This window comes from Lepidochelys olivacea (genome assembly GCF_965140295.1).
Source record: "Lepidochelys olivacea isolate rLepOli2 genome assembly, chromosome: 12".
Taxonomy (NCBI): Eukaryota; Metazoa; Chordata; order Testudines; family Cheloniidae; genus Lepidochelys; species Lepidochelys olivacea.
The window spans coordinates 31,597,363-31,621,756 of NC_140422.1; positions in this window are offsets into that span (position 1 = coordinate 31,597,363).

Genomic DNA, 24,394 nt, shown 5'->3' on the forward strand with positions numbered 1-24,394 from the left:
TCCCACAAGGTCCTATATGATTACCTGTGTTATCTGGGCTGTCACTTCCAATGCTGGTTGGAATCTCAAAGACCTCTGAGGGGTGCTCAGTCTGTCAAGTTAAATAAGTTAGACAACCTTAGTGGAAAAATGAAGTGATACAAGCAGGTGCAAACACAACTGTTTAATAGAGGAACAAAGATGTCAGCTTCAGCCTATTATTGACAAAAGTGCTTTTCTCTTTTACTGTACTTTTGAACTGACTGACAGGACAATTCAATTTGCTGCTTTACTACAATCCGCTCATCTGGCTGGAAGGAGTAGAACCTTGGGGATATTAGAGGACACTCAAAGAATTACATTTGTTCTTACCTATTATATTTGGGAACCATGAATTTTAGTTCTTTTGTGTAACATTCATAGAGTTTAAGGTCAGAAGGGACAATTAGATCTTCCAATCTGACCTCCTGTATATTACAAGGAATTACATTTCACGCAGTTACTACTCTATTGAGCCTAATTAAGCCTTTAAGCTTCCTCCTTGGTATAGAAAATATAATTAGCTTCTGTCTGCTCCCCCCCCCCAAATATTCACCTTTTTGCCCATTTCTAGAAATGAACCCAAACACTTTGAAATTCTTAATTTTCTAATTAATTATTCTCTCCCCCCTCCACATTTTCTCACATCTGCATTTCATCACATACTCTTCCAGATTCCAGCCAGGGCTGGAAATGGAACTGCTAGAAAATGTCAGTTCTCACGGTTTTTCCAACCTGATCAGGATCAAGGAATGCCCTATATTTGTGGCAGTAAGGCTGTCATTGAAAACATCCAAACATTTTACATTTAGCTATGCAGACTCTCCAGTCCCATCTATATTATGAATGCAGATGTCATGAGGGACCCAGTCATAACATAAGTTGCCCACCCACATGAGTAAAACATAGTCCTGTTCTGAAAGGTTATTAACTTTCCTAGCAATACATAATTATCTGAAACCAATTAACATGGAAGTTGCTGATATACCTTTGGACATACTTGAACTCTTTACAACCCCACAACTTCTCCATGCAGTACAGGTTTAGAGACAATTATAAGAAGCCAGGGAAGAGGGGCATGATGCTTTTGAGCTCAGTGATGCTCTTATTTATGACGCAACGCTACAGCGTCTCCTAGAGCTCAAACAACACCTTCTCCTGAAACAAGAATACAAGAAGCCAGTTTACTGTGCTTGTTTTCTTTAAAATCATACTGAGAGTATCAACATCATTGTCCAGTTTTGGCATCCAGGAGTGCCAAGAGGGACAATGTACAACTACCTCAATCTTTAGTGCAAATACAATAATATCAGTATTTCCCTGGATTTGTCCCCTTAAGCCTTCCAAAACCTGCACATCAAACCCACATGAAACTCAGCTAATTTCAGATCACAGTACAAACTCAAAACACAAAGCAGATTCTTAGAAAGATTTGCTAGGGTTCACCAACCTGTTGAGTGAACCTTGGCTCAGTGCCAAGCAAATCTGGGCAGATTAATGTTTGCTTTAAATCAACATTATCTGACGTTCTCGGCATCTGATGTGAAGCTCAGTTTTTGCTTTTCTTGTTGAGACTGTGGGTTAGCTCAAACATGAAGCTCAAAGCAAAACTCAAGGCACACAGTCTACATGGATGATACCTGACGAGTACGCTTGCCTGAATTCCTGCAAGGCAGCCAGTCTCCCTCCTGATCCATTAACATTCTGTGACATTACTGAAACTTTTGGGGAGCATCTGTTTTGAACTGTACACTCACTGCAAAACAGAGCAGTAAATTAGTTGTTCCTACATTTCAAACACCGGGCCAGATTGTGATACCTTTACTACATTGAATAGAACTTTGCTCCACCAATGGTTCCATTTAAGTCAATGGGAATACTTGTGGAATAACTATCCATTGTCAGGTTTCAGAGTGGTAGCCGTGTTAGTCAGGATCAACAAAAAGAACAAGAAGTACTTGTGGCACCTTAGAGACTAACAAATTTATTTGGGCATAAGCTTTCATGGGCTAAACTTACTTCATCATATGCACGCAGTGGAAAATACAGTAGGAAGATATATATATATATATATATACAAAAAGAACATGAAAAAATGGGGGTTGCCATACCAACTCTAAGGAGAGTAATCAATTAAGGTGGGCTGTTATCAGCAGGAGAAAAAAAAACTTTTGTAGTGATAATCAGGATGGCCCATTTCAAACAGTTGACAAGAAGTTGTGAGTAACAGTAGGGGAAAAATCAGCATGGGGAAATAGTTTTTAGTTTGTGTAATGACTCATCCACTCCCAGTCTTTATTCAAGCCTAATTTAATGGTCTCTGGTCTGCAAATTAATTCCAGTTCTGCAGTTTCTCATTGGAGTCTGTTTTTGAAGTTTTTTTGTTGAAGAATTGCGACTTTTAGGTCTGAAATTGAGTGTCCAGGGAGGCTGAAGTGTTCTCCAACTGGTTTTTGAATGTTATAATTCTTGACGTCTGATTTGTGTCCATTTAGTCTTTTGTGTAGAGACTGTCTGGTTTGGCCAATGTACATGGCAGAGGGGTATTCCTGGCACATGATGGCATATATCACATTGGTAGATGTGCAGGTGAACTAGCTCCTGATGGTATGGTTGATGTGATTAGGTCCTATGATGGTGTCCCTTGAATAGATATGTGGACCAGCAACCACAACGGGCTTTGTTGCAAGGATAGGTTCCTGGGTTAGTGTTTTTGTTGTTTGGTGTATGGTTGCTGGTGAGTATTTGCTTCAGGTTGGGGGGTTGTCTGTAAGCGAGGACTGTCTCCCAAGATCTGTGAGAGTGAGGGATCATCCTTCAGGATAGGTTGTAGATCCTTGATAATGCGCTGGAGAGGTTTTAGTTGGGGGCTGAAGGTGATGGCTAGTGGTGTTCTGTTACTTTCTTTGTTGGACCTGCCCTTAGTAGGTGACTTCTGGGTACTCTTCTGGCTCTGCCAATCTGTTTCTTCACTTCAGCAGGTGCGTATTGTAGTTTTAAGAATGCTTGATAGAGATCTTGTAGGTGTTTGTCTCTGTCTGAGGGATTGGAGGAAATGCAGTTGTATCTTAGAGCATTATCTGTAGACAACGGATCATGTGATGTGGTCTGGATGAAAGCTGGAGGCATAGTAGGTAAGTACAGCGGTCAGTAGGTTTCCGGTACAGGTTGGTGTTCACGTGACCATTGCTCGTTAGCACTGTAGTGTCCAGGAAGTGGATCTCTTTGTGGACTGGTCCAGGCTGAGGTTGATAGTGGGATGGAAATAGTTGAAATCTGATGAAGTAAGTTTAGTCCACGAAAGCTTATGCCCAAATAAATTTATTAGTCTCTAAGGTGCCACAAGTACTTCTTGTTCTTTTATCCATTGTCAGTAAGGGCCACTATAAGTAGTTTTGTAAATTATTTTTCAGCAATTGTTGCTTTCGGCAGTTTATAATACTCCAGCAACTGGGAAGTGGGGGGCGGGGGGAGGACCAGCAATGCTCTGATTTCTGTTAGCACTGACTAAACATTTGTTCCAACTGTCTGGGCAATCAGAAGGCAACATAAATACCTTGCTGTGCCTGTGGGATCTCATGCTAAGTTATAATCCATCACTGGAGCAAGCAGACACTCCTGAAGACATTCTAAAGCATTTCTGAGGTTGAATGTAATTCATTGCTACATTCTCTGGTTGCATGTTTAATTCACCTAGCAGGAGGAAGTGGCTACACATGGAATGGTTGTATGCTCTAAATTTCACTTAAAATTTGCATCATATTAAACAACTATTGACTGCAGACGCTATAATTTATCATGTGATTTATTATCTCCTTACTGCTAGAATTCTTTTTCAATAACTTTTACATGCAATAACAATACCTTGACATACAGCTTCTTTGTATTTATACCCATGTTACTTAAGATCTATAATAGTTCTCAGGATCAGTCTAGGCAAACCTACTTAGCTAAAACAAGAACTGACCCCAACCTTTTCTGTGGATTGAAAAACACCAATTGTCACTTTGCTCATTTCTTTTCTTCCTTTCTGCCTTCTGGTTTCAGCAACGAACAGAAGGGGAAATATGAAATAACTGCTATTTCTCACCATTCTGGAACCAAGAAGGAGCACAACAGATTGTTCTTGCAATATTTTCTGGCCAATTTCTAGTCCCAACAAGTTTGCACAAGCTTTGGATAAGCATGCAGGCTTGGGAGTGCTGATGTGAACTGAACCCTTGAACCTTTCAGGTTCAGCCCCTACTAGCACATAGTCAGTCTTGCAAAAATATATAGAAAATTAACCTATATGAAGAGAGATCTGAGCTCCATCAGATTTCAAGGAGAAGTTTTTCTGGCAATTGAAAATCCCATTTGGTCATGGATGATGCATTGTTTCTGTCATTCCAACAGACTGCAATTAACCTTTGCATCTGAACAAAAAAAAATTAATCATTTTAATGAAGTAAGACATAACTATATAGCTTCATTTCATACTGATAATATTGGGGCCTGGACTGAGGGAGAGAATCACCAAACCACTGATATTTTAAATGCCTTTTAATGCCCAACAGACTTTTTGGATGACAGTCATATTCATTTATAGAAGTACAACGATGAAAACTTAGAGGCAATTAAAGTAGTTGAGGATATATATGATACTGTTCAATGCTTCTTTGTACTAAAGTACATTTTCTGTGTCCTAATTTCCTGCCTTCTTTCCATGTTACTAATTGATTTGGTTGTCTGTATCCACTAATGATCTAAAAAATGAAAATCTTAACCTTCAGACTGTAAATACATCACTGGGTCCTGAGAGTGTAAGATGATGTGAAAGGCATGCAAGGATGACCATGGAAAGGAAATACACATCTCCATTTGCTTACTGTAAGAACTCAGCAAGGCTCACCTGCCGTCGAACATGCTGTGCAAAGTAGCTTTCTGCTCACTGTTCAATACCATTAGGGTTGCTGCTTAATCCTGTTGCCATCACCATTGCCATGTTCTGCTAATCCTGACACCCCTGTAAAAGGAAAACTTGCTCAAAGAGTCCTCTCAGGCTATCCAAGATTCAGGGCCATATTTTCAAAAGTAGCATCTAACTTTGCAGCTGCAATTGTATGTACAAGTTATTAAAGGAGAATTTTCGTTGTTTCTTCTTTTTTGCACCCATTTGGAGCCTGATTCTGGTTTCACGTTCTCCTTTGCAAAGCCAGGAATAACTCTACTGACGTGAATATAAAACCGAACTGGATCAGACCTCAAAACTCTGTGCAGACTGAATTAGCAAATGCAAACTGGAAGATGTCTAACTCCAAGTGCATATGTCAAAGTAAGTTCCGGTGCAAAAACCAACTATATAATTATAAGGCTTCTGTCAGAACAGAAGAACGCAGGTGTTTCTCAATCTTTTCAGCTCGGTGACCCTTTATTCAAAGTCAAACACTTCATGACCCCTTTACATATAAAATTAAGAGTAAAAAATGTATCAATATCAACAAAGCCTACATCATTTATTTATGTTAGTGTTTCAAGAGGTTGACAGAGACTGCTTGACCTTGAAGGGTAAGGGTGTGTGGGGAGTGGCGCAGCAAGATTTTTCTCTGCGTGATCTCCTGATTGACTTTTGTGATTACCCCTCTCCCCACCCCCCCACCCCGCCCCACGATGGGGTTGCAATCCACTGGTTGAGAAACACTGATCTAAATAACGTGAGCCTTATGCTATCACTTACCTTACTCTACTGCCCTCCCCTTTCCAAGGACAAACTGATAAACTGCTATTAGGCTAGATTCTACCTCCATTGCCAATGGAAGTTTTACAAATGACTTCATTGACAACAGGATCGGGTCCTAATGGGGTGTCTGACAGATTTTTGAATTCTGATGAATAAGTCGACAGGCTTGCACATGGCAGAGTGGCATCTGCTGCTGGCATTTGTCACTGAGCATGCTGGTATTAGGTGGCACTAAGTTTGTGTTTTATGTGAGGCATGAGAGGGCACTTTAATTGCACATCTGCACATTAATTAAGGACACTCTGGAAAGCTGTCCACTGGGTTTATAGTTGGGGTTGTTACTGCTTTGGAACTTCCTACTGGAGAAACACACACGGTGGCTACAGTGTGTTAGAAATGCAAGCAGCTCCCCCTGTATGGATCCTTCATACAAAAGAGCTATTCTGTTGATTTAACAGCTGTGATTGGCACAGAGCATTGAGATAAAGGTACATGTGATTTACTTTACTTATTGTTTGGAATGGCCTAGGTCTGTTCCCCGTTGACAGATCTTCCCAGGTTTAGAAGGTTTCTTAGTTAGCTGGGCTCAGTGAGAGAAAGCAAGGTTTCTCTTGGGTAGGTCAGATGAGGAGGTATAGCTTCTTTTTTTAAAAAAAATTGTCCTTTTTGCCATATGAGAATTTGTGAGATGAATTTTCAGCAGAGATGTACTGCAGAAGTTAAAAGGAGATCACCATCTGTTTTATTTAAATAAATCAATTTGTTAAACATGAAACTGGTGAGATTATGCAGATAGGAGGGTGGAGAGCAAAGAAAGGTAATTATTTTTGTTTGCACAAATCATTTTCTTATTACTCAGGGATCAAGGAAGGATTCTTGGCTGGGAGAATGGAGGGCAAAGGAAAATCAGTATATAAATGTGCTGATTAGAGTTGCATGGGATTCCAGAGTTAGGACTCGGGGCAGAGGACAGAGGAAGATTATTTTTATTTAAATTAATCAATTTGTTGTTGATCAGGGATCATGTGGGTTGTGCTGATTGCAAGGAGGGCACAAGACACTTGCTTTTTACCATTACAGTTATTGGTGTAAACACTACTCAGAATCTCCTCTGCCCAAAAACAAAATTGTTTTACTGGTGCTGTGTTTTAGCCCACTCCTTTGAAATACTCCATCTCTGGCATCTTGTGTTGGTGCAGAAATGAGGGTAGAGCAAGAATACTTGACTCATGTTGAGCTTGGAAAGACATATTGAAGAAAAGGAGAATGTGCACATCAGATTGGAGTTTTCTAATGCCCTGTAGAGTATGGTTTACTCTCCTGGCCCAAGTAGACAGATTTGCACTAGTGGGGCTCCAGCTAGCATGGTAAAAATAGCAAATACAAATGCATAATTAAGATATTACACCACCGCACATTATTACAGAACTTTATACTTGTATAGCAATGATTTCAAACTACTTTAATAGCAGGAATGAAGTAAACCTCACAGCGCTCTAGGAGGCAGATAAGTATTATATTATTCATTTCCCCAAAATATCCTTGACTTCTTTTTTACAACAATGATTGATGATAACTAACATACTAAAAACACTGTACCTGACCATTAAAAAAACTAATGTGGTGAGCAGGCAAAAATTTGCGAGGCTGGGTCGCATGTATGCATGGTTCAACTTCAAAACTACATCCAATGATTTTGCTTTTTATTAAAAAACTGGATTAATCAAGAGTGGCATTATTTAGCAATCACCAAGAGTTGGATCATGCAGGCACTCCCTGGGCTTAATCCAAAACCCACTGAAGTCAACCATTTTGGGTCAGGCCCCTAGTGCAGCACTCTCATTGAAATCAAGGGGAGTTCTATGCCCAATGCACTTACAGGGTCCAATATTTGATGCTTCTCCTTTTTCAAAGCAATTAATGAAGCGCTTTCTGTAATTTAAAAAACCTTTCATGAATTGACTGGAAATGTACAGCTCTGAACATCCAGTGAACACACATATCCAAAACTAATGGCTTTGATACCATTGCCAAAATTGTCCCAATGGCATTCTGCAAGCAGTATCCCGCTATATGCCTGCAATGGATAATCTCATTTTACAAACACATTGTTTTATGTAACCATTGGAGTGGTTGAATTAGACCCCAGAAACTAATCTCACTAGTTTTTGAATTTTTAGAAGCCAAGCAGGCTAGGATTTTTGTGGGTGTTGGGGGTTATTTTCAGCTAACAGGGTTTGCCATTATAAAAAACTGGTTAAAAAAACCCAACATGTTCGTCTCATGGGATCAGATGTGTAACATACTAATCCCAGGCACATAAGCAAAGGTTGAGCATTTTTTCCCTCCATACATTTATTGATAGATGGTTCAGTCATAAAAGAGGTAAGGGATGTACAATAGCTGATAATTCATGTCAAATGAAGGGATCGTCTAATGTTATATTTACTTACCTGTCCCATTTAAAACAAGGGGAAAAAAAGCTCTTTAATAAATGAAGTCATTTTTAAACAATTAGAAAAAATACTGGGCCAAAATCATCCCTAGAGGAACTGTTGGAGTCAGCAGTGTTCCCCAAGGGATGAATCTGGCCCATAGTTTCTCCTGGATTTTGAGTTTGTAGCAGGACTGATAAATCTATCCAAACATCTTTATTTTTACAGTACGTTTAAAGGAACATTTTTATTTAGTGCTGTCATCTATCTCCACATTATTGTGAAGTATGATCCTTTATTGCTTTTGTGTCTTCATCATTGCCTCAGGAAAGCATCCTTTTCTCCCTGCCTTTCATTGTTGTTACCCTTGTAGAGTATAACATGCACAAACTTGATTGTGATTAATTGAGGACTCCAGCAAATGATGTTTTTATTCTCTTCCATTTCAGACTTCCATCTGCTCAGGAAAAAAAAAAGTGTAGGTGGGTGGGTGGATGGGGGTTACATTTATAAGGACACTTAGGACTCACTAGGTAAATCATCAGAATGACTTGTTCAGCAATAATGGTTACAAGGGAAGAAAGCCTTCCTTAATAGGGTTTCTTGCTCTTACATCATCAAAATGTTTTTATATCTCTGCACCACCATTCAGGCTGACAGAAGACTGTAACTGTTCAAAACATGGTCTACCTAAGCTTTTTTTGCAGAGGTGGAATTTCAAGCTGAATCGAGCCATGTTAGAATATTGCTTAATTAGAATAACCCACTGAGCCACCACTTAATTCAGATAAATATTTAGTCTGTAAATATAAACACCTGTGTCTTTCTGGTAGTTTAGCACAGTGCAAGTAACATCAGGTATGTTTATAAGAAGTTCTACTGTAGTTCTTACTGAACTGCATGCATTGGCCCCACTGAGCATGATGTACCACAGCCGATAAGGCTTTTCCTTCAGGGTTTACAGTGCAAATATATAGGTTTGCCATCCCCTAGAACTTGGCAAACAAGGTTGCAGCTAGGCAGGGTGGGATTTTCTTAATAGAAAGTGTGATACGAACAAGAAGTCATGTTTCAATTAGATGAATGCAAGGGGGGGAAGTTACTAGAGTGCATAATGGGGACTTTGGCTACTGGGAATGTGACAACGCAGTCAAGCCAAATATTTTCATTCAGGAATTTATTGCCCAGGGACAACATTTTCTTTTAACCAAGTCAAGCAATTTTTAGTAAGTAGATTCCAGGTATGAGTCTCCTCTTACAAAGCAGTGTAGATAGCTATTGGGATTGGCACTGGGACACAGAGCCCGTCACACGTGGGGCACAGGTATTCTTAGTGATACTTGCTCAATGGGCTATGTGAAATGAGCTGTTGGTCTTGGTCCAGTTCCTGTGGCCAGGTGTCCACATCACTATCATGGCCACCATAGCTGGCACTCTTGGTAGTCTTACGAGAGTGGCCAAGGATAGGCTGAGAGGTTGGATTACCTTAAATATGGTCCCACCAGGTCAAGATTGAGGCACGGAGATGGAAGTTTGCAAATGCCAATGCCTGAGCTGTATTACTTCTGTTGAGGTTAGAGAAAGAACCTTATCTGAGATGTAGTGGGGTCAACAATCCAACCACCACAGATTATATTCTCCTATAAATTCAAGAGGAGTAAGGGAAACTGAGTTGATTTGCAGTGGTATGTCCTTGGCAACACGTTATGACCTGTGTGGCAAAATTACAGCTAACTTCTTCAGCAGAGTGGAGGGAAATGTATGGAAGAGTCCTTCACCTCATTGTGGGCTGAATTGCTGATAATGGCATGTTATGCATATGGATATTACTCAAAATGGCAACTCAGAATAAGAGCCATAAGAACAGCATTCGACTGTCATATAAATAATGCACTATGTTATACTGTCCTTACACAGGAATATTATTACCACTTCACTTTAAATATACTAACATGTAGTAAGGATTTTTATTCACTACACATGCATTACTATTAATCTTAGTTAGTATGCAAAGTATAGGATGATAGATATATACTGTTTGTTTGGTAAAATGGACAGATTTACTGCCTAAAGAATAACCAGCAGTTACTGCATAGGGAGGAAGCATGGTCGTGTGGTTAAGGCTGGGAAGATCTACGATTTTATTCCCAGCTGTGCCACAGTCTCTCTGTGAGAACTTGGTCAAGTCACTGAATCACGCTATGCCTCAGTTTCCCACTCTGTCAAAGGGGGGAATAGCATTTACCTACCTGCAGAGCTCTAATTAGGATCAGTTCATTAATGAGTGAAATTCATTGGTGACATATCACACACAATACCTTCTGCACTTCATCCTCATGGTGGGATTGCTATGGCACGGCTGTGGGAGGGTAGGCTGCTTTACATGCCCTCTGTGTATCCCAAAAACAGTCTGTCTCCTCTCCTGCCCCAGATAGGCCAGCCCATATAGAGGCCTTGGGGGGCAAGGAAATCTGGGGACAGGACTACTGGATCCAGTGGCTCAAAAACCCCATAAGAAGTGCAGAGCAGCAGAGACCACCATCCCAGCTTTCTCTGGGGTTCAGTAACATCAGGGGTGCTGTGCTGCAGTCCTCCCCCTCCATTCCCCCTTACCCCACCCCACGCTCTCCACAAGTCTTCTGTAGAGATATCTGCCTGAAACCTGGGCTTTGTGTGTGTGTGTGTGTGTGTGAATATCATCACAGGATTTGCAGGGTGCATTGAGATCCTCAGAATGGAGGCACTATATCAATGGGAAATGCATTATTATTAACGAGCAGCAAGTAATTTGTTTGACAAACATCAGCCATCTTCCTGTTTGATAATGTACTCATTATCTGAAATTATGCTCTGAATAGTTACAGCCACTAGGTCTTAAACTGAAGGTCAAGCCATTTGTTGTGAAGCCCACAGGAAATGGTTAGTTATGGGAGGATATGTATGCCATGTGACTACTCTGTTTTCTGATTGGATGAATAAGACTCTCTTTTTTGAAAATAAGAAAAAGGAACATTTTGCAACATATTGCATTTTACGGTGTGATGGGAAGTGATCAGGACAGGTAAAAACTATTCCTATCACAGAGAAAGAGCCAATACTCTATTTTTTCAACACAGGCAGTCCTTCAGCTTAGAGTTAATGTGCACAGTTTATAGCTTCACTTATACAAACCTATGCAAGATGCTTTAGCATCAGACAGTGGAGATTTACTGCTATTGCTCCATTTTATCTTCTCAGTTTTGCCCGGGGGATGGGGGGAAAAGGGGAGTGTAATAACACGTGTTCCAAGAAATGCTGAGGCAGGATGATCTTGTGATAAGGGACTTTACAGAAGCTCAGATGTAGGTTCAATTCCCAGCTCTGCCAGAGACTTCCCACGTGGCCTTGAGCAAATTGCTTTACCTCTTTGTGCCTCAGTTCCCCCTCTGTAAGACAAAAGGGAATGATAACATTTCCTTTCTCCCATCTTCATCTGTCTTGTCTCTTTAGACTGTAAGCTCTCTGAGGTAAATTTTACTGTGTGTCTAGCACAGTGGGGCCCCACTCTCCATTGGGACCTCCAGGAATTACTGTTGGGCATATAATAATAAAATAATAATAATAATGAGGAGGAGGACAAGTTAAAAAACAAAGAGAAATTGTTCTATATTCTCGAGAATGGGAATCAAATGGTGGCTGGACTTATATTACCACCAGCAGCTAATTTATTTATGAGAGGATTTATCAGGAGCTGTCAGGTTTAATTTTCTCTAATTCTCATGGTATGAAAAATTCTACTTGTCTGATTTTAATCTATAACCCAAAGATAGGTCTTCCCAGAAATAACAAAAATACAACATTCAAGGTATCCAAACTTGTAGGGCTGCAAAGAAGATTGATTACGCCTCAGCCTTACACCTCCATTCTGCCCCTCCCCCCTTGTCTGCTTCAACGATGTCTGCAAAGACCAGAAGCACTGATGCAGCAGATACATTTTTAATGGTAAGAAAGAGAATTTCAAGAGCTCAAGGACCTTCCTTGGCATGCTGATATGTAGGAAGAGTTACGTTTTTGTTGCCATATGGTTTTAAATTTTTTAATCAAGTCTATACGTTTGTTAAACTATCCTCTTCTTGCGGTGAAGGGCGGGGGACACTTTAAAAAATTACTGTCATGTCTAAAAGGAGGAAACAAAAATAAAATATAAATATACATTGAAGAATCTGCAAATTACTGTGAGGGGAAAAAAGAAATTGAATTTCTTGACTTCAAACCAATAAGAAAAGGATTCAAAAGCAGGGCAATCAATACCACCCTGTGATCAACAGGAAATGCTAAGAATAGCTGTATATCATGTGTGGCTTCAAATTTACAACCAGGACATATAATCTCATTGTAAGTGAAGAGTCAAGTTCAAGAACTTAGTCTCTACAGTAAAGCTCTCATTTTAACTAAAGAAGTTGAGGTCGACGGCCTCTCAAATGAAATAGATAAGGCAACATAGGGTTCTTGTCAGAAACAAATGTTATGTCTCTCCGTACTGAAAAGCTTAAAGATATTATCAGCAAAAGTCTAGATGGGCCTAAAATGGGTCCCAGAGAAGTAATATTAACCAGGCTTCTGGCAGATCATTTATTTATCTCAAGCTAAATTCAATAAAGAGAGCCATATATAAGTGAGGGAAAATAATGCAGCTGCTAGTAATTTATCATTGGATGGAAAGTCATTGTTATCCTTATCTCTCCAATGATGTTCTATTTCCAACTAGTAATGAATTATGGGGCTTGCCACATCTTTACTATGTGACAGGTCAACACTACCTCATGGGTACTGTACTGTATTTATGCAATCAATAGAGAGTTTGCTGAGAAAATATTGGCATCCATTTTGTGTAAGTGACCTAGTGCTGTATGGCCTCTAGATCGTTGATGGTGGTCGGCTCGTTATAATAGAATCTGCAGGCTCTTTTAAAACAAAGATTTATCTGCATGCTTTAAAAACATTTTTCGCTTTGCCCTTAATAAAGCAAAGCATGTGATGGGAAGCACTGGATTGTTAATTGTAAAGCATTCTCCTCATTTAAGCTGGCTCAGCCACTAAAGAGCTCCTTTTCCTTTTCCTTTGTTGCACTTATTAGAGGGATTTATTAAACCAAACTTCTGTACAGAGTTATCCAACATTATTTCTGCCTGCAGTGTGTGGGGCACAGCAAAGATACTAAGAGCAGAACTTTGGTCAAGCCATTGCTGAGAGATAAAAGCAGGATAACAAGTTATTCACCGTGCCCCTGCTGAGTCCAGGAGTTCCTGTGTGGAGTTTCAGGCAGAAAGTGGTGCAACTCAATGCTGTATCACCTCCCTCTAGGTAAATGGCGGAGAGAGGGGGCTGACAATAGTACTCCTGCAAGGGAGGCACTGAAGAAATAGTATTCCCTGAAGGATGGTTCCAGTCTATCACTCTGCACAGGTTGAGTGTTAGTTTGCAATGTAGCTGCTCTCCTCAAATGAGGCTGACTTGAGTGGAGTTAACTTGAGAGTAGATTACTCAAGCTACTACTGCAGTGAAGACAGACTCTAAGTTGTTTGTGTATGTATACAAACACATGCATGCATACATACACACATGTGCATACATACCATCTTGTCAATTCTTTACCATTTGATAGTAATTAGCATCATCTGGCATTCTAGGTATGTGCTAAAATAAGCATAAAGAACACCTTTAAAACTTTTAATGGCAACCACTGAATCTACTATACATGGGCGCACACAAAAGAGGGAGAGAATCTGAATCAAAACTTCTCCAAAGGTCAGGGATAATTAGGTGTTGAATAAATCTCCAAAGACTCAGAATTTTGATTTTTGGTATGCAAAAATTTGAGATTTTCATTTTTCATCCTGATCTGGGATTACTTTTTTTTCCAAAATCTTGAAATTTTTCACAGGATAGGAAAAACGTTTCCTCCTCAGCTCTAATCTCCAGGAGTCGGTGTGAGGTACAGATATAACATCAGCAACCTCAGAAGAGGTTACAATGGTCTTTAGTTGGTGAATAGTTAGGCCTATTGAAGTCAATGGAGGAACACAGATTTATACCAGCTGAGGATCTGGCTCATTCACAAATTCAGGGTGGCTTAACAGTTAAATATATTAAAGGCTAAAGACTCCTGAAGCAATTATTCTCCTGAACCAGAGGCAAAGCCTTAAATAAATTGACAAATATTAACTTTGGTACCAGTTGATAAGATGTTTTTCACCTTGCTCACTTACTATGGGCTTCCTTTATGAACTTTGATAAGACAACTCCAGATAAAAAACTATTAAGAAGCGTGATCAATGCCAATAGTTACTTAATGTTCTCAATTACCTGTAGTAGCTGAATAAGTAATCCATTTGGTACACTTGGGGCAAATGGGGGTTTATTTTCAATGGGTCCTTAACCTGGACCTTACATAGGACACTGACACCAGTGTGGTCCCTTTGAAAGGGTCTCAGACCAGTGTGCACAAGTGTTATCATACTAAAAATGGCCATGCTCAAGTGAAGCCCAGGCACTCTTTCTTCCCTTAGAATATACATTTGTATCCCAAGTCCCAACACAGCTTGGGCAACACCACATTTCACTGAGTAGTCAGGAGTTGATGGTCAGGGAATCAAAATACCATTGGAAGGGGAGGCTCACATACTGTGTACTTGGTTAACCAGGATCATAGCGAATGTCACAGATCTTCTGATTACACTGAAGTTGACTAAAGCACAACAAAAAAACATAGATTCTGCTGCTCTTTGTATGTGTTATGTACCTCTATTGAATGCAATCTCTCAAGCGGTGGCTAAGTTTTCATTTACTAAACTGCCCCTTTTCTTCAACTGCCAGAACAGAAGTATATACTTATTGTATAATCGATAACAACTATGAACTTCATTCAGATTATTTTAAAAAATTAATTCCAGATATCATAATGTCATTGTTAATATACTGTGTCTTTAAAATTCTGCAAAAAAATTGTGCATTGCATTGTAGAAGGTAAATCCAGGAACACCCACCGGCTAGTTCGGGTGTCAGGTAATGTGATGGTCTTGAAGAAACACACTTTTTTTGCTGCTGCTTCTTAAATTGAGACTAACTTTTGTAAGTCAGGTCTTTTGATTTGCAAGGAGGACAACCTAGGAGAGATAGTAAAGTGTTCAGGGCAAATTCTTCATCACTGGGAGTCTTTAAATTAAGATTTCTAATTAAGATTTCTAAAGATTTCTAAACTGCATGTTCTAGCTCAACCACAACTCTTGATCTCAATGCAAAACTCACTGGGTGAAATTCTTTGGACCTGTGCTAGGCAGGGGGTCAGACACGAGGATCATAATGGTCCCTTCTGGCCTTAAAATATATAATATAGCTCCTGGAAGTAATGTTAAATTCACCTCCGTGCAAAGCCCTGTGATAAAGCTTTGCGCACAATTTTACCCAAAGTGCTTAGAAGGACCTAGGCCACCCCTCCATCCCAAGAAGATTTATGGGCAGTAGCCTAAATTCCGTGGATTAAAACAGCCGTTCCAAGGCAATTCTCCTCCCCTTCTATCCTTCAAAGTTTTTGTTGCGCTTATAACTAGAGGAAATAAAAAGCACAGCCTTCTTCCCCAGGGTTATGGAATGCAGGAAGAGCTTAACATTTTTCTTACTTTGCTCTCATCGGTATTTATAGGAGGAGTACAGTCTGCATTTAAAATGCACACTTCCACCAAAGATATTGTGAAGCTTTGCTGGTCTTGTCTATCAACTACTCAAGACATGCTGGGGCCAGTGATGACTTCTCTGCATGTGCTAAGGGTTAAATATCCCATCTCCAGTAAATAATGCCCAGGATACAGTGAATTTGTGCAGGCATCCTGAAGTGTGGCAAGTGCAATGTCTTCTAAGTTACAACAATATATATCCTGGAACAGGATTTATCAAAGGAAATGCTGACTGTACAAGCTGCTAATATAAATCATCACTTGGATGGCAGGACATATAAAACTGCCTTGACATTTGGAATGGTTTGGTGCGTGCATGGCTTCAAAGCAGTGCATGTAGCCAAGGAATCACTGGCTTCTGATATGGAGCAATGCTTTTGGTGCACACCTAATCCACACATACAGTGTGGGTACATGGGCAGGGTCTAGCAGCAAACACACAGACTCTAAATGGGTATTAGTAAATACCCACGTTCCACCATAAAAGGATTACATGACTCTTCTCTGGCGCCAGGAATGCACATTATATTACCAAACAAAGAAAATTATGCAAAGATAGGCCCAGAGGCAGAATACCCATGATCTACTCATACTTGTAAATACTGGCCAAATGCTTACTAACCACAATTAATTACCGGTCTCTGCTCATTTTCTTAAATGATCAAAGTAATATATCCACTGATTCCAAATTGGAGCTGAAAGTCATTATGTTGCACAAGGTCACATTAATATGCCACTGCTGCAGAGCCCAATCCTGCCACCCTTATTCATGGAAGTAGCCATGACTCACATAAGTAATCATGTCAAATAAGTCAAACAAGGGGTATTATTGGAAGGGTCACTGGGTCAGGCCTGGATTTCTGAAGGAATAAGGTAGTTAGAATGTACTGTATAGCAAAGGTGGTATAAGATTGTTCATAGATTCTTCTTCCTCCTTGACAGCCCCATCCTACACTCAATAAATATTTATGAAATCAATCACAGAGGGATGAGTAGACCATTATGAGGAGTTTTGAAAAGAAACAGTGGCCCATTGGCTCCCTTTTGAACCACGCAGGAGATGAAATGGAAGCCTACTCACTTCCCAGATAATAGCCACAGTGAATACGATGACCCTTACAAAAAGATATCTGTTACTTGGTGCCTAAAGTCCCAAGCCCTCTACCAAGTCAATACATGTCCCTTTTCAGCACTAACTATGCAAAGAACCCTTCATCCAAAACGATCATGTGAATATTTTTTTGTATGGTGCATGATTTTGTACCAGGAATAAAGCATTGTGGGGCTCTGTCACTTAAAAATAAGCTTTGTCCCCAGGTAGTTTTCCTACAGTTGTCCTTCACTCCTTTGAAACTTAGGTGGTCAGCGGACTGCAGAAGGTGGAAGAGCATCAGCATGCTGAAGCTGAGGATCTGGATCTGAACATTCCAAAGCCTGGGGTGTTCAGAACTGCAGTTAGCATGTTAGCCCGTCTATAGTGGAAAGCACAGAGCAACACTGAGATCCAAAGACCACTGAAGTTAGTGGGAGTCTTTCCATTGATTTCAGCAGATTTTTGATCAGGCCATTAGCTTCCAACTCAAACATTTCAGCACAGATTTGCTCAGAAATTGGCCATGGTTCACTCCAAAAGCATCACAAATTTTAGCAGACCTTGCTCAAGGTTTGGATATTCTTATGAAAGCTTTGCATGTCTCCTCTTAATGAGATGTTATCCAGGCATTGAACTAGGTTGAAGGAGAATATTTTTTGAAAGTGAGCATAAAAGGGCTGTGCACACTGACGATGCAGATCCATTAAAACGTGAATGAATATTTACAGTGATTTCCTTTTATTTCAGCAATTATCAGGCTCTCTATTTCATCATGCTGCTTCTCTAGTTTCTTATATTTCTGGATAATGTTCTTGCTTTCATTTGTAATCACTCTTTATTCAGTGTGGAAGATGAATTTTTCCAATGTTGTTCCTTTGTATATCTTAACATGGAATGGATTAGATGTGTATTGGCCTTTTTCTTTTAGTACTTATTTAACTGCTTGCGAGTTTCAGGGATTTATATCCCAATAGATTTAATTCCAGGATTATAGGTATCTAGACATCCAGTAAATCATTTAAGACTTTAACAGCATATAGGTTTGAGTCATTTCTAAATAACCCCACTGATTAGCTATATAGCTAAAACTATATTTAACTAGGACTGCCAGATGTGGGTAAGAACTATGAAGTAATACAGAATACTAATTTAGGGTCTGATCCTAGTTCCATTGAAGTCAATGACAAAACTCCCATTTCTTTCAATGGGAATAGGAAGAGACCCTTGAATCTTATTGCTTTGGAAGCTTTTAGTCTTCCTAGACAAACTCTAGTCTAATCCTCCTCCTTCTAATTTAAAGACCAGCTCCTCTTCCCACAACTATAGCACTCTTGTACGTAGATAAACATTGTCAGGTTGAGTTGACCCAAAACTTAAGTTTCTAAAGAAAAATATATGAACTACAGAAATGTTTCAGTGATTATTTTTGTGAATTCCAGTGAAAGCAGCACGCTTGGTTTGGAGTTAAACTTTCCTTGGCATCATTTGCAATCCAAACATTGCAGCATTGTGCTAGTGCATGAGAACTAATAAGCAATAGAAAAAAGCATAACCGACTTCTCTGCTTTCATTGTCTGAGCTCAGTGAATAAAAAATAAACAGCATTAAAGATTAGATTTTTAAGATCCCTTTGAGCTGAATAATCAAAATTAATTCCACAGGTAAGCCACTTTGTGTTTTTAACTATAGCCTTAAATGTGAGGGTGTCCATTTAGAGGTGGAAAGCTGAGTGAGGATCTGTTTGCTGGAAGGAGTGCCTAGTCAAAGGATGAAGCCCTGACAGCTCTCACCAGGGATGTCTAAAGAGTTGTCATTCTGCATTTTAGGTAAGGCGCTGTTTTTCTGGCAACACATCCAAGAGTGTTGGAGACATGTGGGTGTTTCAAGGCCAAGGTTCTGTTCTCATTTTGAGAACCAAGCTGAAGATAAATCTATAGTTTCAGGTATTTGCACAATTCTAAGTCTCACCCTCATCCTTTGGTTTTGGACAGTGGGATAGGGTTCATTACTGCCTGAATTCCTGATGTTAAATAGAGGGCGTTACTGCTCAGTGGTACAAACTACAGCACAGAGGCTGTTTACCTCATGCAGGGAAATAATCCAGTTGCCCAGACAGAGCCTGGAGGAAAGTAGCCCTGTGTTTGGGGTGTGGTGAGCTGGTAAATCTGGGAATCCCTCCTACCCTTTAGGGCAGGTGCTTGTTTAAACTTTATTTATATGGGGTGGTGTCTCAGGCGTAGGCCTGGAGAAAGGGCTATGGCCAGAACTATCCTGTTATTCTACTGCTGTAGAACAGATATAAAAGGGCATCTCCAGACAGAGATTTTTCACTGCTGTGGGTGTCAAAGTAGAGTTTACCTGAGGTAACTGTAAGTGTAAAAGTAAGGTGTGTGGTCTAGAGAAAGGTACAGTTAGATGAGCAGCTCTTCCCTTCAAATCAAGCTTGAATGAAGCCCACATCTGCAGGGCTTTAGGCACATGGCTGAGGAAATGGTGATGAGTCAGGTGCATCAATCAAGGAATAACCCAGGGAAGCACTGAGTCTCAGCAGCATACCTTGGAGTCATAATTCCCTCCCTTGTTTTGGGTTGGGGGATGGGTTTAGTAATTTAAAGATGACCTTTAAAAGCATATTACAACATCCCATGCACTAGCTCAGTTATGTAGGCCAGTGAGTAGGGGGTATGAAACCAAGGCTCTGCCTTTCTCCACCCACGTGCTCTGGAGAAAGAGTAAGCAGCCCATGCAAGGATGTATGTAAGGGGGCTTCATATTCCTGCACACGTGTAGGGTCCAAACCACAATCTAGCCCTCTGTGTTTTGCTATTTAATATTCTTTGCAAACTACTGCTTACCTAAGGCCATGGCATAAGCTATTCCATCCTTTTAGACAGGTTTGCCTTCAATTATGCAAGAATGCAGGTTTTAAGAGAATGAACACAAAATATAATCTAGATATGAAGAAATAATGCATTAAATTGGTATTGTACCTTCCTATTCTGATTCATACATTTCACTTGGACCAGACCTGCCAAACACCAACACCTAAATCCATTGACAATTCGATAACAGATTTCACCCTGAGTATGATAGATAAGAATTTCAGAAACATACGTCAAAGATTAAAAATAGTTACCCCGGGCTGCTCTTGTTTAATTTCCTTTCCAATTTCCTAAAAACCAGTTGCATAAATGAATGTCATTAGAAAGATACTGGGCCTAATTTAGGCCATTCCACAGAACTGCAATAAGCAGTTGCAGTCTGTACTTTTCGAGTAACACCGCATTTATGCAAACTGCAACAATCCCTTTTGCCATGATTTGTGGACTCCAGTGCCAGAAGACCTAACCTCACTCTCATGCAACAGTGAGTGAGAGAGAAGGGAAAGGAAGAAGGAAAAAGACAGAGAAACAAACCGGTTGCTGCCTCAGCATATAGACTGCAAGATAAATAAAAAACATTTTTTAAAAAGTGTTAATAAAATACCCACTAGGAACAGAAAGGCAGATGAGAGCTGACAAGTTGGCCATAGGGCCTTCTGCAGGCTCTGGCAGAGAGAACTGAGCCAGGATGACATGTCAAGAAACTGAACTATGTTGACATGGCTTGTATTTTCTTAAATTCCCTACTCTTTTTTTCTATAAAAAGTATGGTAAAATATAAAAGCTTTGGTCTACAGTAAAGTACAGATCTCCTAAGCATCTTATGCCAGAGCCTTGTAACAAATGAAAGAGCAACTGATATATTCTGGTAAATATTCAATGTGTTATATTTGCCATTTAATCTCCTCTAATTTTTCTCAGTAAGGCAGCAATCCAACTCTCACTGATATCAGTGGAAAGTCTTCAGTATAACCTGAACTGAGTCCTACATTATTCTGAGATTTTTTAAAAGACCAGTGTTATTAAAATAGCTAATTGGGAAATGTTGGGGTTAGGTTTATTATTATTTTTGTCTCTAGGTAATGGCATTTGATCGAAATCTCATTGAAGACAATGGGATTCAGGGGATTACTCATCATGTGAAAATTACCAGGTGCTAATCAGGGCCTCAAACTGTAATGTTTTGAATGATTAATGGCGAAAACAGTAGATCTTTTATAAAAAGTTAGGCACAATAAACAGCCTTTAAATGCCTTACAACTTCATAAACTAGACCCAGGGGTCCACACTGACAGTGCTTAGCACACTGTACACTAATGTCTGCTTTAAACCAAAATGCCAAAATGCCCTTTTTTTTCCGAGAAGCAGCTCAGTAGTAACTTAAATGGTATTTGTGTCTTTAAATTCAGTTTGGATTCCTCGCCCCCCTCTGATTTTTGGGAACTGGGAGCTTTTCAGTGTGAATCTTTAAATTGTTCAAACTGAAAGGCTGTAACGCAAAAGATTTTCCTATTAAATCTTTTTATTATTATTTATTAATTATTATTATTGGCATGATCTTTGTTTGGTATTTTAATCATTACCTAACTGAGACCTATACTGCTGCACAGCACATAATCTGTTTTCACATTTTAAATGAGCACAGCCATGCAGAGACTGAAGTTTCAAAGAGTTTCTCAGAAGTCCATCTAGTATTGTTTCTAACCAGTGAACTGCACAAATACCAGTAGAATAGAGTCAAAGGCTGGCAGGTTAAAGGGGTATTCCTCATACAGCGAGCACTCTAATGAGGGGATGTTTCAGACAAATGGGCTTTCATTTGCTTTAGTAGTAGGTTTGTTTTATTGTTCTTTTGGTGCTCACTCCACATTCTTTGAGGGGTGAAGTAGCCATGGCTAGAGCCAAGTGAAGGAGCAAATTCGGATCCCCTTCATAGGGACAGGTGGTCTGAAAGGCAGCAGAATCAGTCTGGTTTCACTGCACAGAGGGAAGGTGTGGTGTCCTGTGATCACTCAACGCTTAAGGAGCTTGCAGAGATCTGCTTTATTTTGTGTCCGGTTCCAGCTGGCTGTGAGTAAGAACAAGAGCTTCACAGATCCCCTCCCAGATTCCCTGTCTGTGAAGCTCAGTTCTTAAAAGCACAGCTTCTAATACCACAGAGAAGGAAGATATGAAGAATGCATGGCTGGGAGCTTGCACCACTAAACACAGTGAAGCTGTTCTATGCTACGCCTTCCTCCTTGCCAGCACAGGAACTGATCTCTAACCATGGCCCCTGGGGTGGTAGCCACCCCCAGAGTGCTAAAGAGGAAGAAGTCTCAATGAGGTTCTTTCCACACAGGTTTCTCTCCAACTGTTTTATCAGGATGCATGGGGAGTTTTGGTGGGGCTGGCCTACAACCCTTGGAATTCAGAGGGATCCAATTTGGTCTATGGAAGGCCAGAGCCATCCATGCAGTATCTGCCTCTGCACCAGCTCTGGGTCTCCAGCAACCCCACCTCCAGTCTTCGGAGATAAGCCAAGTGGAACTTCACTGACAGGGCTCATGCAGCCAGAAGAGAGCTTTGGCAGTATTTCTTTTCTGCCCGGAGCTGCAGGGCCAATGGGAACCTATCTTCTCCCTCCCTTTTACCAACCTGTCCACTAGCACAGATTCCAACAGCCATGGAGAGCTCTTGTATGGCCTAGAGAGTGAGGGTGGATTTAGGGGCAGGTCAATGCCTCTGTGGAGGTGACCAACCCATTCCCCATGGGGGAACACTGGGGGAGTCATATAGACCCATTCCATATGGGGTCTTTAGAGCACCTCGGGGTATTACTGGGCAGCCCAATAACAAGGTTTGGTACCATGACACAATGGGGAGATATTAGAGCAAATAAAGCACAGAAAGAGCTCACTAGTCCTTTCAGCTCAGTCATTTTCTTGCCTAAACAACAAAGGCCTATTCAGGGTCCTTTACTGAAAGAAGTTAGGCAAGTGCAGACGGCTTGATTCAGCCAGCCGCCACACTGGCAACAAGTTTACACAATCTCTGCTCCCAAATGCAAGAGGTTGAACTTATAGGAATAATTACACCCCTCTGGCCAAGGTGACAGAGGAACAGTTAAAGAGGTAATCAAAGCAGAGATAAAAGGGGAAAGCAACCTAATTTTATATAATTAGAACAAAGAGGTAATATAGATTTCAGGATCACAGGGAAAGGATTGGCCAATACATTATGTATTAATTTTTATCTCAGAACTGTACTTATCAAACTAAACCATACTTATGTAAAAAGCAAGCACATAAATCTTACCTCATTGTCATCTGGCAACTCACAGCAACTGCTAATTATATTATATATCTTCCAAAACTATGTACAGTCATTGCCGGCTCCAGCTACATTACCATTTATTACACTCACAAATATGATTTGCTTTTGGGGACCAGGATTTTTCTGCCCTATAAAGGCAGCAGTGCAAAATGAAACAATTAAAATAAACAGCCACTCAAGCAGACACAGCATAGTGTCCTCCAACATCTGGAAGAATCAAAAAGGGGTTTTGCAAACCAGTCATAAGCAAATAATGATGGTCAGATCCCCAGTGGGGGTAAATTAGTGTAGCTCCACTGAAGTCAACACTGCATTGAGCAGGACTCCCACTGAAGTCAGCGTGAGTTATTAACTTTAATGGAGCCACTCTGATTTGCACTGGCTGAGAATCTGGCCTTTAGGACTCAAACTTGTTAACCTGCTAACTGAGCCATTTTGCTTTGGTTTACTCAGCTGGGCCAATGACTACTTCAGACTTCCATATGGGGACAAACTCATCCATCAAAAGCCACAGAGTGAGACTGGGTCTGAATTTGGCCCAGAATCAGCTGTTAATTCTCCTGTCCATTGGAAAGAATCAGTGTCATCTTTCTCTTTAGCTTAAAAATATCTTAATAAAGAGACACTTGGGCCGCTGAGTAGGAGGTACAAACTTCCAAGTTTAACTCCAGCTTTGATACTGACTTCCCTCCTTTGCTTAAGGGAGCGTTTATCTTTACCTTGGTTGCCCTATTTGTAAAATAAGGATGAGAATAAAAGGAAATTGAGTAACCACAGGATTGTGAGGATTAATAAATTAATATATGTTCAGCATTTGAAGATGAAAAGTGCTACCATGCATAAATCCTAAATATTATTTACACATACGTGGGAACAGCAATTTGGAAACAACCTAACTGGATCTATTCAAATTTATTCCATATCAGTCAAGCACTGAGCAAATTCCTACTGAAACTGGTGGGAGTTACATGGGCAAAAGACTGAAGGATTAGGACAGTGAGTAACATTTTCAATAGCACCTAAGTAATTTAGGACCCCAAGTTCCATTTTCAAAAATGACTTAGAGACTTAGGAGCCTAAGGCTCATTCAAACTCAATGGAATTTAAAATCCTAAATCACTTTGGAGCTTTTGAAAATTTCACCCCCTGTAATCAGTCAATTTTAAGGCAACCCTTGTCAAGTACAAAAACGTTGTTTCCAACAAAAGTGCTTAATTATT